Source organism: Accipiter gentilis, chromosome 11 (genome assembly GCF_929443795.1).
Source record: "Accipiter gentilis chromosome 11, bAccGen1.1, whole genome shotgun sequence".
In the NCBI taxonomy this organism is placed as follows: Eukaryota; Metazoa; Chordata; class Aves; order Accipitriformes; family Accipitridae; genus Astur; species Astur gentilis.
The window spans coordinates 34,595,196-34,613,724 of record NC_064890.1 but is presented as its reverse complement, the minus strand read 5'-3'; the positions used below and the strand labels follow the sequence as shown (position 1 = coordinate 34,613,724).

At 43.5% G+C, this 18,529-nt stretch overlaps 1 protein-coding gene across 2 annotated transcripts in view; it reads left to right on the top strand.

The window, feature by feature from the left end:
- The first annotated feature begins 11,448 nt into the window (after positions 1-11,448).
- Positions 11,449-18,529, top strand: part of SCAF11 (SR-related CTD associated factor 11) — a 48,791-nt gene continuing 41,710 nt past the window's right edge. The window contains exon 1 of one of the 2 annotated variants that reach the window (XM_049813627.1): positions 11,449-11,659. The gene's annotated coding sequence lies outside the window, so the exon portion shown is untranslated. Of the gene's footprint in view, positions 11,692-18,529 lie in introns of both variants that reach the window. The other variant, XM_049813625.1, reaches the window with a different exon arrangement.

Sequence of the window (18,529 nt, the reverse complement as noted above, 5' to 3'; positions counted from 1 at the left end):
TACGAGAGAGCTACTGGAGAGAGTCCAGCAAAGGGCCACAGGGATGATGAAGGGACTGGAGCACCTCACATAGAAGGAGAGGCTGAGAGAGCTGGGACTGGAGAAGAGAAGGCTCGGGGGGGTCTCATCCGTGTATACAAATATTTGAAGGGAGGGTGCAAAGAGGAGAGAGCCAGGGTCTTTTCAGTGGTGCCCAGAGACAGGACCCGAGGCAACGGGCACAACCTGAAACAGGAGGTTCCCTCTGAATATCCAGAAACACTTCTTCACTGTCAGCGGTGACTGAGCACTTACTTGCCCAGGGAGGTTGTGGTCTCCATCCTTGGAAATATTCAAAAGCCATCTAGACATGGTCCTGGGCAAGCGGCTTTAAGTGGCCCTGCCAGGGTTGGAGCAGATGACCTCCAGAGGTGCCTCCCAACCTCAACCGCTCTGTGATTCTGTGAATCCTGTCTGATAAACAGATACACAACCATCCTGAACGGGTCACAAGGATACAGCCAGTGCGAAAAGCACACACGGACCGTGGAGGGCAATGGCCCACTAAGGAGCTGCTGTGGGCAAGGAGGGCAGTTACCTGCAGGCACTTCCACCTAAACAGGTCTGCAGTAACTGCAAGGTGTTGGGGGAAGAAGATAAATAAGACAGTATTGGTTCCTTTGATAGCTGGCTAATTGGTTCGATAGCTCAGATCCCTTATGATTTCTGACATTACATGTCAGTTGCAACCCAGTCACTCTTTTTATCTCCTGGGTCCAATGAAGAGATGATGGCTCTTCCTTTCAGACACCACTGCAAAATTTGTCTTTCACCTCTGCGTCCCGTGAGCCTTGCTTGGGTGACAGGTTCACATCGTGGCAGTCCCGCTGTTCCCCCACGCAGAGCTGAGAGCAGCAGGGATGGAGACCCCACAGCACACGGAGTGCCCCACGGCTCGGGGGCCCCGAGACTGCAGCAGAGGGGGCATCGGAAGGTGCCCAACTCACTGAATTCCTATTGGGAAGGTTACTTCACTATCTTCAGTTATTTTTCACAGGTGTGAAGGTGCTTACAGCTTTGGTTAGATTTTCTTTTAGCATTTTAAATTCAAAGGACCGAGAAACTTCAGGTACAAAAAGAGCCACTGGAAAAAAATCCTAGCTTAACTGCTGAAAATCTTTTTTTAATGTAACCACAGGAGAACAAAATAAACCAAAACAACCTAGAAAAACCCCGAGGCAAGTGATGATGGACCTAGGAAATAATTACATTTGTGCTTAATTTTATATCCCGTGGGTAATCTCGGCGATTCGACAAAACTCTTTAAAGTGCATAAAGCTAAGCACCTCCTCCAGTCCAGCCCGAAGGATGGCTGCATTAGCTTGAGCACCGTTAACATTAACAACTCCTCCACCTAGCTGCCTTTTTCCATAACGTCAAACCAAGCAGCTGCAGACAAGCAGAGGCTGGTTGAAGTGTTATTTTGGGGGGAAGAGCCAGAAATTATTTATTTCAACAGACTTTTGAACATACTGTACTATTATTCTTAGAGTGTATTAAGTGAGGTGTACTTTTAGTAGAGTGGATGCTTAATTCCTGTTTTGGGTAAAAAGATTGTTTATTATGCACTAAAAATACATCCACTGTATTATATATGATTAAGGGATGTTCTTTTTAGTGGTGCCCTTATTAGCGAGTCTGCTATGAAAAATGTGTTTATTAGATAGCTAACAGCACTTCAGTTTGTATTGGACCATTAGCTAGCAACCTCATGGGTGACTCCACTGCTGTTTCTGGGTGATCAGCTGGGGATTACTGCCCAGAGACTGTAATAACATAGCCCAGTTTGGGTGCAGTAAATCACTAATGTCTAAATTATGTTATCAACATAAAGTATTTGATAATAATACAAAGCTAAATGACTGTTTGGAAAAGCTGATGATGGCGGTGTTGGCATTGATGTAATTCATGTGAGCTATACCGCAAATAACCTGAAGTCCAAAATGATTTTTTTTAAAAGTTACGGCCAAGTTTTGTTCTTATTTCAGTCACTTGGATTACTGCCTGTTGTGCTTAGGACTTGACATTTGCTGAATGCACTTAAAGAAACATACACAGCTCTAAAACTAGTTAATAGAAGTTACTAGAAGAAATGGTCTGCAAGTCCCCTGAGAAGGTGCCTGGCCCCTGAGAGCCACTGCCTCAGAGCAAATCCTCTTTCCACTCGTGTGACACGGAACCACGTTTCTGTTTTCTGCATTCTCTGAAGAAGACCCATGCAACCAACACAGGGGATCAACAGATTGACTCGGCAGACTCAGGCTTACCAAAAGGATGAAAGGAGCTCTCTCAAATGCAAAACAATCGAGTAGAATCATCTTTCCTTGTCACCACCTCACCAACTCTTACCAGCACTAAAAAAAGTGAACGTGGATTGTCTCCTGCCCTCTCTGGGTATTTCCAGACAAGCTTGCTCCACTCACGTGGAGCAATCAAAGAGGATATTACCATCTCTCGTTATCTGCTTTTCCCTTTTGTTAATGGTTACCACCTCGTCACAGGCAGCAGAATCAATATTTCAAACTGCACAGCATATTAATGTAAGGAACCATCAGTTTAGGATTTATTTGTTCATTTGTTCTGGGGTGTTTTTTTCCTGATATGGAAACCTTCAGGAGAGGGGCAGCTTAGACAGGAGGGGAAGGTAATGTCTCTTGGTATGAACAGGCGGACATATTCTAGAGACGCTGTTCTACATAACATTATTTAACTTCTCTTGGATCACGACTAGATGGCACAGTAAGTTGGATTTCAGAGACTCCTGTTCATCCTCCAGTTACTGCCATTGCTAAACCAGAGATTTACAGATACAGAATTCCTCATCCAGGGGAACAGCAACTGCAGGAAATTTTTGAGAAGTCTGGTGTGTTCAAAACCTCAAGGAAGGGCAAATGACACTGCAAAACTCAAAATGGTGGGCAACTGAGGAAGAAGATTTCAAGACAGATTTTATTATTTTTTTCTGAGCACCTTTGAACTGTAGTAGTTAATCAATACCTTGGAGAAAGTAAGTCTGTGCTAATAATTCAGCATTTTAAACGAAATATATTGGGCTCTTCTATAGTAGAACCAGGAAAGGCCAAAGAGCGTTCCTAACGTCTCGAGGTTAAATAAAGAAGATCAGACAAATCAATCCGCCCTTATTTGTCATGTAAAAAAATCAACTAATGGACCTTTTGTATTTGTTTAAAAATCAAAATCTTTTAGATATTCATATGAGTACAAAAATATTGATCCATGTGAAACAAAGCTATCAGACTGCAGTGTTATAGTATTCTCCAGTATAGTTGAGACTGCATAAGCTATTGATAGATGAGATCTTTTCATCCCTTAGGGTAAACAAAAAGAAGAAAAAAAGACAGGGAAAGAACACTGTTTTGTAAGTTTATTGATGCAAGAGAGTGCTGGTATACAATAGAAGCAGTACCTCCATCTATGGCATCCAGCTATATGGTACAAATTAGGAGTCAACATGCAAATAACAAAACACCAATCAATGCTCCTATGTGACAGGGCTCAGAAAGGTTTCATTTCATAGGGTTCCTTCGGTTCCTCAGTAGCACCTAGGTGTGCCTTATTTATTACCTGTTTGTAATAAGGACATGAGCTACAGAAGTCAAACTGATGAATTTGCAGTTAACAATTGCTTTAGCTGAAGTATTTAAAATAACCAGAAAGGTGCAGTTTACCCATTCCCTCATTAAACAAGAACATTAATGGATTTATTCCTATGTCAAAAGGAAAGAAAAGATGAGACCTTACATCAAGTACATTAAGAACCAGTCATTTAAAGATTCAGCATATAATTTTATATGTTTTTCCTTCTACTCCCACATGGGAAAAGTATACATTATTTTCATTGATATGCTTTCTATATGATGAGGATTACAGTAAAGAGTTTCCCAAATAGATGGCTGAGTCAACAGCAGGCAAAGGCTGAGACTGAGAACCAGAAACATTTTCAGTGTTCGCTGAGAAGAAGGTGTCAAAAGTTGAGTCTTGCCAAGCTGCCTACTTAGATAATGTTAAATGATAAAGGTAAGGGCACTGATCCATCTTGAAAACACTAATCAGCCACTATTTAACTAAATAATATGCAGAGATTAATGCAAAAAAATCAAGAAATGAGAAATATAAAACATAAACTAGTACTTTTAGAAAGGAGGGTATGAAAAAGCAGAAATGGATACCATTTTTTTTGCCATTCCCTGGTCTTTTGAGACTGCAAGGTTTTGGAAGGAATGATCTGTGCAGCTGCAATCATGTAGCACATCCTTGGGCAATATCTGAAAGTAATCATAACTACAGCTACAGCCTGAACCACAAAATCCCCAGCTGTAGCTCGTAGTGCCACCAGCTCCTAATACACACTGTACCTTCACAATCTACAGCTTGCGCGTGCGTTTCATGCCAGGTTTGTCCCAGGCATTCATGAAGCACGTGTGTGTGGTTGACTCACATACGTTATGCACCATTATACCACTTGATGGAAGCGGGTGGCTAGCAGTGGGAGATCCTACAGCTCGGTGTGAGAAGAGGTTGATAGAGGAGTAAGGAATCTTTCATTGTATTTTTGCTTATTCTGGTTATTTGCACAAATGCAAAAGACTTGGCTTCCCTAAATATTTCAGCTGTGCTCTCAGTTTTTTCTTGGTGTTACCGGTTAACTCCACTCCCTCTCATCCTCCTCTTGCTCTGTCACACATGCAGTCCCACAGCAAAACCTCTCCACCCAAAGAGTTCAAGCCTGCATGTGCCTTTGAGCTTAACTTGGCTTTTACTTAGCTATCTCCTATAGTTCTTCTAAGATAAACGGTGGTAGTTACACCCAACACTTTCAATATTTATCACAACCTGTTACAGCAAGTCCGAGTGAAACCAGTAAGCCTGTTCGGGGTGGCGGAGAGGACCATTGCATAATGCGGTTCAGCTTAAGTCCAATGTGCTAAATTGGTTAGACAGGTCACCATCTCACAAATTAGAACACATAATTTGAAACAAGAAAAGAATGCGGGCTATTTTTGCTAAGGAGTGCACCGTTGGGTTTTTGTTAGAAATTGAAAGGTATGCACATACTATATGCTGGCGTTAAAAGCTCCAACCATTTTTTGTCTTAAGACTGTGAATAAATGTGGTTGGTCACAGCTCACTGCTAGAATATTTGCAAAACGCTCATGGGAACTCTTCAAATAATCAAAGAATGGTGTCTCCATGACAGGATAACACCCATCCCATTTCTTGCCGAGGAAACAATATGGTTATATATTATAAATTATGGCTTATTATTTCACATCCTGTTTCCTCATAGCCCTAAACACAGGAAGCCTTTTCTTCTTCATGATATTCAATCTTGCTGTTAATAACATCTTTCATTTCTACAGTGGGACATATTCCAGAGGATTCCTGTCTATCTCCACGGAGCCCGGTCAAAGTGTGACCACGACCTGGCATGGCAAGAGGAAAATTCCGGCCAAGACCATTACAGAATTCCTCTGATCCTATATAAAAGGGTTGCTGCTATCCACAAAGAACTGAGAAAGTCTGATTTCCTAGGGTTTTGTCCAAGCTCTTCAACTTCAGAGCCAGAACACACTTTAATTGAACAGGAAGCTCGCAGGATCTGACGCATGGTTCCTGGATATGGAAATACTGTGAATATGAAATGTGTGCTGCCAAATTTTATCTGATCTGATCCCACCCATCAGATTCTTTTGAAGCTCAGCTTTGCCAAAGATTAAGCCAACGGGGTTTTTTGTATTTAGTTTACTAAATGGTAAACATAGCTGGTTCAAACACCAATAGTAGAACCAATAGTAGCTGATTAATCTCTTCTAATGAGTTGGAAGACCAAAAAACCCCCAACAAAATAAACACACAAACAAAAATCCAAAGTGGAGGTTTGATAACTTTGTTTGCAACATGGCCACTAGCATTTATTAAAACAAATACAAAAAAAAAAGAGGGGGGGTGTGAAAGAAGGGGGGGCAGAAGAAGGAGGGGGCAGAAGAAGGGGGGGGGCAGAAGAAGGGGGGGAAAAGAAGGGGGGAAAAGAAGGGGGGGGAAAGAAGGGGGGAAAAGAAGGGGGGAAAAGAAGGGGGAAAAGAAGGGGGGAAAAGAAGGGGGGAAAAGAAGGGGGAAAAGAAGGGGGAAAAGAAGGGGGAAAAGAAGGGGGAAAAGAAGGGGGAAAAGAAGGGGGAAAAGAAGGGGGAAAGAAGAAAGAAGACAGAAGAAAAAAGAAGAAGAAAAGAAGAAAGAAGAAGAAAGAAGAAAGCAGAAAGAAGAAAGAAGAAAAGAAGAAAAAAGAAAAAGGAAGAAAAAAGGAAGAAAAAAGAAAAAAGAACAAGAAAAAAGAAGAAAAAAGGAAAAAAGAAGGAAAAAAAAAAGAAAAAAAGAAGGAAAAAAAAGAAGAAAAAAGAAGGAAAAAAGAAGAAAAAAAGAAGGAAAAAAAAGAAGGAAAAAAAAAGAAGGAAAAAAAAAGAAGAAAAAAAAAGAAGGAAAAAAAAAGAAGGAAAAAAAAAGAAGAAAAAAACCCCAACACCCACAACAGTTGTCTATACTCTGACTGACCATACTCTCAAAAAAGACTTTTTTAAGTGTTAGACCAACCTTTTGCATTCCCTTTGGTTAAAAAGCAGAAGTCTTTAATTCTTCATTAGTGTGTGTTAACCCATCCCACTTACTTTTATTCATAGCAGATCATGTTATATTTCCAAACAATGAAGCTTGCAAAGACATACTGCATGTAAATAAAAAACCATAATATCTCAATCAAACAATTTTTTAAACCAAGGAAAGAACGAAAAACTCTAACACTGAAATAATGTTCTCAGTTCAGCCAAGCATCTGAGGCTTCTTGACATACAAAACACACAACCTACTTACTTAGATAGATATACATATGGCAGAGCTTCAAAATTAAAAATCCCCTAAAAAGCAATGAGAATGCAAGTACCAAAGACAGAGACTTCAGCACTCTACATTATTAGAACAATCAGCTAATCTACCTCGTTTATTTCCAGTTAATTTAATTTTTTGCATAATATATAAACAAAAGCCAAAGTTGAATTTGAAATGAGCGCAATAATCAAAATTCATTGCTGGAAAAAGGGATAGAGAGATCCCCAGAAAACTTCTGGAAAAAAATAATCAAGCAACCGATTTGTAAGTACTTCAGAGATAAGAAGGTAAGGACCAACACTAAATTTTCAAGAACAGCTGGTGCCAAACCAATCTCATTTCCCTCTATAGCAGAGTAACAGGCCCCTTGGATAGTACAGACAGAGCACTTACTGTACATTTGATTTTAGTAGGCCTTTCAATGCTGTTTAACATAAAAAGGAGATTGAGAAGGAATTCAAAAAGTTAAAAGCAGATAAAAATCTGTTGCAAAGAGAAAGGGGACAATCTGATCCAGGTGCTCATGGTGGACAGGACCAAACGTACGGGCTTCTGATGCAGTAGGAAGGGTCATGGTTACGGATCAGAACAGCTTTCCAAAAGCGTAAGTTTTAAACCAGAGAAAGAGCCTGCTTGAGGAGGCTTCGGAAAAGAGAGTTCACCACCAGAGATGCTGAAGAACAGACTGAATGAAGGAGCAACATATGCATGGCTGACCCTCCATGGGAGCAGAGAGGGTGAACGAACTCTGAATAAACTCTCAGAGCCCACTTCAGACTTTTTTTATGCCATTTTAATAGATCTACATTCTTCAAAAGCTCAGAATCCAAGAGGCAAATAGATGAATCATTCATTGCTCAAATGAGCATCTGAAACCAGACAGCAAAAACATTATATTATCAATGGTTCTTTTGTTCCCTGGGCATAGGATATTTTAGTGGCTTTAACCAATCACTCCCAACAGTGTCACAATAGGAAGAAAAACGCCCTATGCTAAAATTTTTTCACCTTATCTCTTCCAGAGACAGAACGTAGTACTGGCAGCTTCAAGACTCCAAAAATACCACTTTGGGCTCATTCAAGCTTATTACATTGAGAAAGTAATAATAATAGTCACTTACCTGTGCCTTTGTCGCAATGTTGTGTAGATGGTAAATGGCCTAGGACAGCACAGCATACTTCCAAGTTAAGAATTCAAATTTACAGCACAAATACACAAGTATCTCCATCTCCCACTCTGTGATCTATGCCAATCCTAATTTCTGCATTCACGGATAACTACCGTTTTGTCCTTCGGGAGTCCCACTCTTTACCGTGTCCTCACTCATCCCTGCCCTCTTCACCCACCACCTTCCTTCCTACGCTCTACCATATTACGATCAAAATCTCTCAAGTCTGTTCTGCCATCATTTCTCTCTCTCCCTCCCCCTAACACCACTCTTATTTCGTCTCACACTCCCTGTTGCTCCCCATTCCAGATGACATGCCCTCATTCACACTGTTCTCCCTGCATGTCTTCCAGCTTTCCTCTGGCACATCTGGCTTCTACCTGTCCTCACAGCTGTGCCACAAATATGGCTCTGCTTCTGCTTTCACACAAAGCTGCCCTCCCGAGAGACACACAAGTCAGCAAGAGGCTCAGCTTCAGGAACGTTACGGTTCTCGTGGCTGACAGGAAACTCTGAAAATGTGGGCAGAGTGCATCCCTCAAAAGACAGGGCCTCCAAAGTACTACTAAAAATCAAGTGCCTCTTACAGCTTGGGGTTTACTCACGATCTTTGAGTAGAACATTCTGAAGCTAGCTGGAGAATGAAGAAACAGTCCTACTTAGGCCTAGCTACAAAAGACAACAGGTAATAGTAACTGTCTTCACTAGTCCTATCCTTCACCTGCAGAGGATTTATGGGTTGTGGTGTCCACCTTGACTAAGGACAACCTCTGCTATCAGTCACTTGAAGAACGCTTGAAGAAGCTAAAGACTTTAGAACATGTAAAAACAGATTAAAGATTTTATGTTTTTACCATCCTGAAGCATGGGGGAAAAAAATCAAATGTCAAAAATGACAAGCTTGGCTCCCAAATCATAAGATTTTGAAAGCAAGATTCTCCTTTCAATGAAACTGGCTGGTGCTCCCAACTCACCCACTGATCCAGAAATTGTAACAAATTATTTCCATAACCATTAGTATCAATTTTGTCCCAGTCGAATGCCTCTTTTCCTACCATCTTTGCCTCAATTCCCAATGATATTTCACATATCACTTCAGGCCAAACCACCCTCCCTTCTTGATTTCTGAGAAAAACACTAATGGGTATATGAATGAGTGGAGCCCCCAAAAATTATGAATGTGCCTACGGCATAGGGTTTGCAGAGGTTAGTAGGAAATCAGGAGTTCATGACCCCCTACTTCTATATCCCTGTACAAAACATGAACTCCTCACTCCTCCTCTCACCAGGCACAGAGCAGACAGAAGGAGCTACATCTCCTGCTGTCCTCCTCCTTTGACATAACTGACCGACTGTTCACCGTTGACGGGCTGGTTCTGGGAGCAGCCATCCAACTGGACAGCGCTGTCCTTCAGCCCCAGTCGGACTGTGGGCTGGAACTTCACGTACGCATAGGAAAACTCAAGACATGTTTGCTAGAGCTGACAGCAGTGAAATCCCAGATTTTTCTCTCCGTCGTAAACAGTGTACGGTACATGCCCATCTCAAAAGGTGGACGAGAAAGGGCCAAAGCTGTTCTGCTACTGCGTATCTTGAAGTTGTGTGAGTAGCTATACAGGCCAGTGCTGGAATGGACATAAGGCATACAATCAGAGGATCAAACAAAAGTACAGACGGCACCTCAGAAGTGATGAGTGTTGCTCCCTGCATTCCTCTCTCCCACAGACACTTCTCTTTGGCTTGCCTGGCTCTTCTGCGCAACATGATCTGTGCAGCCTGAGTAGGTGACAGCAATGTGTTCATGACTGGTGACAGAAACAGTGAATACTAAGGCATCTGTGAGTCCTGAGTAGTCATTTTAATTAAAAGACCCAACAGTAACAAATAATAACATACAGCAGCTCTGTATAGTATGCCCGCCCTGCAACAAAACCTTACCTTCGTGGTCGGCTAGTCAAACACACAGCTGTTTTTCTGCTATCGTTCTCCCTTCTTAATTGCTTCAGTGTCTTGCGCTAAGGACATTCAAGACTTCCGTCTATTCAAACCACAGCACCGAAAGTCACCTTTCTTACTTTGTAACAGGGCTTTCTTTAATCCCAACATTCGAACCTGCTTATTCCTTTCTTCAGATGATCCCACTGAAGATTTGGGGAGTTTGTTAACCTTAATAACTTTAAAGTCAGACTTACCTTAAACATTTCATCTCCGTTCCTAAGCCTGTGCTTTCCAACCTATGGCTATAGTCTCGCTTCTTACTACACTTCCCTGCAGCCTGCTGCTAACGAATCTAGTCTTTTCCTTTCTTCCTGTAACTCTTCTCACACGCTGTCCCCACAGGCTGCTCTTACTTAACTCAAGTTCTGAGTTAATCCTAAATTAATAGCCTGTCAGTCATCGCGGCAACTAATAAGGTATCATCATTCTCGGCAGACTGAGGCGGACACCCATCTTACTCCACCTCAGGCCGCGACAACTTCGTTTTGGACGCGAGGAGACAACCAAGCCCGCGTAGTATTCGGGGTAGCTGGTTCCCCCTTTCCCTGCCGTTGGTTGCCACAGCAGGGCGCGTTGCCCGGGGCGGGAGGGGGGGTGGTTCACGCTGAGGGTTCGGCGCTCCGCCTCTCCGGGCAGAGCCCCCCTGCCTCACAGCACACCCGCGGGGACGGTGCCGGGGACGCAGACGAAAGCCCTGCGCACCCTCCGCCAGGGCTCAAGGGCGGCTGCCGGGGCCCTCGGCCCGCCCCGGCCTCTCGCCCCCCTCAGGGCCGCGGCCGCCATCGCGGCGGGCAGCGGGGCCCAGGCGCGGCCTAGGCCGGCTGCGTACGGCCCCCCCCGTCTGTCTCCAGCGGATCGCGCTCCCGCGGTCACGGGGCTCCGTCCAAAGCTCCTTTCGTCTAATTTGATTAAAATAATTATGAAAAAAAAAAAAAAAAAATTGGCGGGGGGGGGGGTGGTCGCGGTCAGACGACGTCACCGCCCCCGGGCCGCGCCCTGCCGCCGCGCCGCCACCAGGGGGCGCCCCCCGCCCGCGGCGCGCGGCCCGGCCCGGCCCCGCCCGCCCCGGCCCCACGCGCCCGCCCGCCCTCGTCCCATTGGCTCCTCGGGTCACGTGCCCTCCCTTCCCTCCCTCCGCCTTTTGGCGACTCCCCCCCACCCACCCCGCGCCTCTCCCTTCCCTTTTCAAGCCGGCGCTGGAGGACCTATCCCACAATGCGCGGCGCGGGACGGTTTGGAAACGACTCGCTGGCGGGCTGCACCGCCCGCCCGCCACGCCACCGCCTTCCTCCCCGCCCCGCGGCGGAAGGCGGCAGAACAGCGCCCCCCAGCGGCCGCCGCCGCCGCCGCCGGCCGACCGCGCACTCCCGGACATGTGGCCCGGCGGCCGCTGAGCGGGGGCCCCCGCCGAGCCCCGGCCCGGTCCGGTCCGGTTCACTCTCCCGCCCGGACGGACGTTTCTTCGGTAGTAGCGGAGACGGCAGTAGGAAGGTGCGGGGGAACCGGAGCCTCCGCTTACGTGTGGTGACGGCGTGAGGGGGACGCCGTGGCGCCAGGTGAAGAGACGCGCACCGGCGGTTGCTGTGAGGTGAGGGAGAAGGGCTCGGCGCCGTTCCCGGACGTGGGACGGAGGGGAGGGAGGAGAGGCGGGAGCTGCCGCCGCCGCCGCCACCGCCGCCGTCGTCGTCCCGCTCTGGCCGGGGCCTTCGCCTCCGCTCGGGGCCCGCCGGCCTCCGGTCCTCCGCTCCGTTTGCCGCCGGCTCCGGCCTCGGGTTTCCCCCCCCCCGCTCCCCTCCTCTCGCCGGCCCGGTGCCGGCGCTCGGCCGCCGTGACAGGCCGCGGCGGGGTGCGGGGGGGGGGGGGGGAGGCCCGCCTCGTCTCGCCTCCCGGGGCGAGAGGGGAAACAAAGGGGGGCGGCCGGGACGATCCGCCGTGGGCAGGAGACCGCCGGCCCCCTTCGGCGCCGAAAGCTTTTGTGAAGGCAGAACGGGAGGAGCAGGAGCAAGCCCTGCCCGGTGATCCGTGAGCGGGGTTGGCGCGGGGACCTCCCCGCCGTGGGGCTGGCCTGAACAAAGATCCCGGTCCCGGGGGGGGGGGGGGGGGGGGAGGAGGGTCCCTCCGCTTCCCGGGAGCGGCAGCGTTTGCCGGGAGAGCGGCTCCGGGAAGCAGAGAGTTACTCCTGGAAGACTTCGGAGCCGCGGAGGAAGTTGCACGGAGAGGCTCAACTTCAAAGCCCGGCTCTGCTTTTGTGCTGTCGTGGAATCGCGACTGACTCGGGAACGTCGGGGAAGTTGCGGAGAGTAACGCTGGAGCCTGGAAGCGAGACGGTTATCAAGCCAGCGAGAGAGTCTTCGGTTCTTCTCGTGTTTTAGAGTACATGGTGTCCTAATTCTTTTCTTTTTTTTTTTTTTTCCCTTTGGTGAGTATTAAAGAATATTATTAGCCGGAGCCCTAAATGTAACTCGTCTATGACAGGCTATCTCCACGTTTATCACTTCAAAACACTTTTAGCAGGACTGAAATTGGTCCCCTGCCTCTCACAGTGTTTTTATTTGAGACTAATTAATTTTAAATTTTTAGGGAGGATCAGATAACAGAGGGAAAGGCCAGGTAGTTACTGTTTGTTTACTAGCAGTAACTAGGTACTGTTGGCGAAGAATCGTTTATCTAAAATGTCATGAGATGGTTAAGGCTGCTCATATCTTAGTAGCAATTATATAGTGGATTGCAATGCCCGTGATTATTGAACAGCTATTTTAAGATTGTAATTTTACAGCTTTTTTTTACGGCTTCGGTAACCTTCAAGGGAGATCCGGCTAACTTAGTGTCTCGTGTTATGTTCGTATATCACTAATGTATCAGGGGGCTTTTAATTTTCTTGTGGGGAATCGTAGTTTTAAGTGAAGTGTAGCCTAACTTAAGTTTTACTATGTGGGCATTCAGACTCTCTTACACATGGGAGAAGAAGAATGGAGGAAGTCTTTAGTAATTTTATCATGTTTTCTTTTGATCTTAGCAGAAATAAGTAGTAGGCTTCTTAAATGAAATGACAGGGTGACAAAAATTCACTCTTACTTGGCTGATTATGCATGGTAATCCATATCTCTTTTTAACTGGAAAGCTGTATTTAGAGATTCACAAGAATAAAAAAAAAAAGATGGATAGCATCCTCTTCGGTGACAGGGAAAAGACTTGGAAATGATCCCAAGCACTTCTTCAAATGTTTCCTTTAGAATTTCTAGGAATATGGTGTTTGTTGTTCTGCTTTTATCAGATAAGATGAGAAATAGTTGGGGGGGGGGGGAGGGAGGGGAGGAGGCTATTTAGACTGGTAGTCACAACGTTAAAGCTTTTGAGCTTTCCTTTCAGTAGTTTACATTTGCTGATGTGTCAGTTTCCAAAGCTATAAATGGCCCAAATAAGAAATATATCCATTTTCTTTCATGTTCCACTTGCCTTAAAGTCTGCTTGTGAATAAGCAGAACAGACAACAGCTTTATGGCCTTGGGGTGGGGGAGAGTGGTGTGTGTGTGTAAATCTCTCTTCCAAATGTGTTTGAAAGAGAACCATTTCAGACCTTCTCTAATAGCAATAAACCTGGGTTCACTAGTTTGTCTTGTATTCAGATTACCGTTAAGATTGGGAACACTTCCCCAGGAACTTGGTGAGTTTTTTTGAATGTGAATTTATAGTGCTCAAACACAGTATGTGAAGGTTGTTGAGTTTGACTTAACAAGGAGATGTAAGTTTATCTTATTCTCCAGTTATTCAGCTATCAGTTTTGAAAGATCCAGGTGATAAAGAGTTCCTTTGTGCTTTTGACCGAATGTAGTTTGAGACAGTTGATGCATGACTTCTAGCCCCTGGTTTTATAAAACTTGTAGGTGGTTCTGCTCATGATACATGATGGTTCTGCTCTAGTTAACAAATGTGTTGTCAGGGGGTTTCTTCCCCTGTTACAGGGATTCTTTGCAGAATCTTCTCAGTTTTCCACTGTCCTGAGTACTAAAAAAACCTGTGCAAAGAAGTTATTTAAAGTTTACTACTCTTATGCAGTAATTAAAGCGTGATTCTATTTCAATTAATGCTATATTTAAACATGCACAATAATAATGGGCAAAAACACTGCTGGAAAAAGTTTGATGGACTGACTTGCCATCCCTGCGCCAGAATTCTTGAAGCCTGGCCGTCTGTCAGTCCCCTCACTGTTCAGTGTTGGGATTTTCTTTGCCAGCAATCTAAGGTGAGGGAGAAAAAACGTCCTTCTGGTAAATAGTAACAAAAACATGCAGTCCAGTTCCTGCTGATAGCTAAACTGATTATTCAGTGCTGTTGACCATTGTTATCAATTTGCCTGAATGAATTCTGAAATGGTTACAGTTAATCTGCTAAACCATTTAAGATTAGAGTAGATTTCATAAATCTCAACATTGCCCAATTTTTTTGCCTTTGTTTGGAAGTTAGAGATATGGTGTTAAACAGATTTATACCCTAACACTTCTTCTGTAGTCGTAAATACCAGAAGTCTCTAATGTGCATATTCTTTAGGGCACTTCAAATCAAGGGCTGGTTCATGGCTTTTCAGCAGTGTGGGCACGTGGTGTTTCACCTATATGTGCTAGTCCACCTTGGTCTGAAAGGGCGGTGACCTTGATCTGAGAGGATACGAGTACAGTGACGTGGAATCTCCTCTTCCCCAAGTGTTTGATCTCTTTTTACCCAACAGTTGAGGATATGGGCACAGTTTGCAAGCAGAAAGCCGTGAACATCTCTGTTTTGGTTTTGAAAGTTGCTTAGTTTTGGTACCTTCAACCACTTGAGTAAGATGATTCTTTGTCTAGGAAGTTAGCTGCAGTCGTGAAATAACAAATAGAGGACTGTCGCTGCTGGAAGATGGAAGGTGAATGTGTGTCTGCCTTTCTGTTCCTTAAAGCTGCAGCTCTGCTGTCCCGAACAGTTGTCCATCACCTACCTCTGCATCTGGGTCTGGTGGAGCACCAAAGGCACAGTGACCGCATTTGAAGGGCTCTCAGAGGTTGAGTGTGCATAATCTGTACTTCAGTGGCCACGCCTGATTCAACAAGTAGTTTTTCTCTGTCAGGAGTTTAAAAAAAAAAAAAAAAAAGTGCTAAGGAAGTTGCCTCTAACTTTTAGAAACATTCAGCTTTCCTACATCTTATTTTTATGGCACATCAGGTAGCTTTCCTAAGACTTTTAGTTGGAGAAACAAATGAAATTTAACCAAATGTGGAAGTTGTCACTTCTAGGCTGGGGAAATAGTTAACTGACTTGAAGAAAGATGATCAAAATACTGTGTTTAATTATGTATAAGTAGGCAAGATTAAAATAAACTGCATATAAAATGTATTTATGCAAATGTAACAAATAAATATATGTACATATACACAGACACACTTGTAGGCATATATGTATCTATGCCTTATATTTGTGTGTGTTGTGCTAAAATTAGTATTTTCACTCATTCATTTTTTATTATTAAGTAATGCTGTCTCACAAATTGTCTTGATGAAACAGTAGTATTACTCTTTGTTTTCTCCATGAGAACATAAAATTTGAATTTTAACTCAAAAATACTTAATCACAGTGAACATGAAAAAGTAACATTTTAATTTTATGGTTCTGTGGCCAGTGGTATTTCTTAACTTTCTGAGATTATCTCATTACTTCACATGCATGTATTTAAATATTTAAAAAAAAAAGAATATGAAAAAAAAGAATGAATATGTAGAGAGAATTGGGAAGAAGAAATATGTCTTCCAGAAGCTGTTTTCTAAAGCCTAATACTGTGGAAAATTGCAGTATCTGATTACTTTTTCTAATAGACACTAATAACAATGTCTGTCTTAATGCCGTTTTTATTTAGGGATTGGTGAACTCCCATTAAAATGCAATCTTTGTTCCTCTGTTATTAGGTCTGTAGGTGCTGCTTAACTGTGATCTGCCTTCAAAGGTACTATCTGTGAGTAAACCTGAGTGATGCATTTAATGATGTTTGGAACTTTTCCAAGCTAGTATGAAATTGCTTGAAAACGTCAAGCGATTTAACGCTTGTTGTCTCTCTACTCACTACCTGGCTTTTGTTAGACTGCCAGCAGTAATATGGAATATGAAATTCCATGGGATCAGTGTCTGATAGAAGCCTTCATATATGTCCATACCTTTAGACAGCAACACAGGCCAAAACTGCAGCAGTGAAAACTTCTACCTTTCTCGGTGTGCCACAGAAGAGATGAAGACCCTTACCTGAAACTGAGCTGTCTGATATTCAAAACTTGAGTTTTAAGGTAGAATTTGAAGGTAGATGAGCGGTCTTAATTGGACTGCTCCCTATCCAGAGCAAATGACTTCAGCAATTCTGGACATAAGAGGGACAATGAAGTTCTTCCCTGCCTTCTACACAGCCACTGAATAAGCGCTTCTGGTACGCGGTTTTGCTTTTTTTTTTTAAGCATTCTTAGTTTGTTACTCGTGATGTAAAAAGTAGTGACCCCCGTAGATGGATAGGTGTAACAAAAAACAATTGGAAGTCCTCTGAAACAGCTGGAGAAAAGCAGTTAGTTAGGACTACCTTGCGCTCATTGGAGTTTTGGTTTTAGAGATGTTACCAAATAAAAATAACCTGTAACAATGAAGGTAAAGTATATTCTCTCTAAACCTATGCAGTTGTGATTTTTCAGATCTAGTTTTATCAGCCTGAGCAAGAAAGGCACCTTACACAACTCTTGGATCAGTCAGTTGCTACCAGCGGTTATTTTGTGGTGGTTACTCTGGCAAGAAACTTTGAATGAAAGTGGAGTTCATCATTGTAAGGAGCGCCTGGTGGTGTTGATGTGGGAAGCTTAAGTTCTTTTGAAGCTTTGCAATGAGGTAGAATAATCAGTTGTAACAAAAACTAGGTTGGTTACTTAAGAATTCACAGCAAAGTACTGTTTTGTTATAGGTGATTTCTTGGTGCCATCTGTATGGTGAAAGTAACCCAAAATGGTGGTTAGCATGTTTTTCTATTATAGACTCTCTTCGTAAGCGGAAAGGAAAGATGATGGAGTTCAGGTTGTATTTTCAAGCTCAGATCTGGCTCTTCCCTCTTCTGTGGTTAATAGTTTCTGTTACCTTCTGTGTGTTGCTATTGGTGTTAAGGAAACCTTCTCTCATGTACCTGTCTTCCATTCCTGGCCATGTTTTTCTAGCTTTATTTTAGCTATCTGGATCTGGAAAGTTATCGCTGATTAAGGGCTGTGAAAGCAAGATCAACAGTAATTGAAGCTGCTTACTCCCCATCTATCTACTTCTTCTAAACTGCCGTCTAATGCATTGTTATTCTACAAATATTGTAGGAGATTTTGTGCTAAATACAATTACACTTAAAATTATTTCTGTTATCATAAATGTTTTGCAAACTCTTTATTTTTCCACCATTTTCCAAAAATACAGCATTTCTTTTTGTCTGAGATTTTTAAGAGGTTAGTGTGGTTATTTGACCTGAACTTATGAAAGAGTTACTCAAAGTCAAAAGAAGTTTGAGGACCATGTTTTTGACACCATAGCTTTCATCTAGTGTTTTTTTTTAAAAGAGTATGCCTCAGAGAGGCATGGCTATGTTATTTTCTTTCTTTTGTTTGTTTTTGTACCAGTGTCTGTATATTTTACGTGTAAGCCGAAATTACTTTTTATGGAAACACATTTTTTAATACCAAAAGAACATGTCATATTGCTAAACTTTTGATATGATGCATAAAATGAGGGAACAGCATGCTTTTAATAGAGGACTCAAATTCAGTGTATTTTTATCAAGTGTGTGTGTATCGTTCTACGCAATCTTCTATAGCGCATTTTTTCCATTTAAGTAAATCCATAAAATTATAGGGGAGCCTATATATTACATAAGTTTTGTTAGAGGGATGCCCTTCACAGTTTGCAGGGGTTGAACATTCAGAAGCTGAGAAATAACACTACCATGATGTAGGTGAGAGAAGAAATGGTAGTCTGTAATTGGACAATTCCATGCTACTTCTTTCTTTGCTGGGTTCTGCCCTTTTTTCTTTGGCTCAACATACTTTTCTAATCACCTGCCACTCTGGTTTTGTTGCCCCATTAATGTTTTGCATCTTAAATGTGCTTCTTGCCATTGCTGCTGCCCCTGAGCAATAATGCTTAATCTGAGTTCAGTATTACTCCATCAGTTTTGCCCATCATTTTTTCCTTCCACTGTTAAAAGGTCTTAGCTTTTCTACTTCTGTCTTTGCAAGCTCTTTTGGTTCAGCTCTCACATTCCTGGTGTTTAAGTCCAGCTATTTGGGCATGTTTAGGATGGTATTAAGAAAAATAAAGATGGTCTTCCTAGTTTCTTTAGTATCAGAGAAGCAATTGCAACAAGTCCTGCTGTGTTGCCATAGCACTCGCTGAAG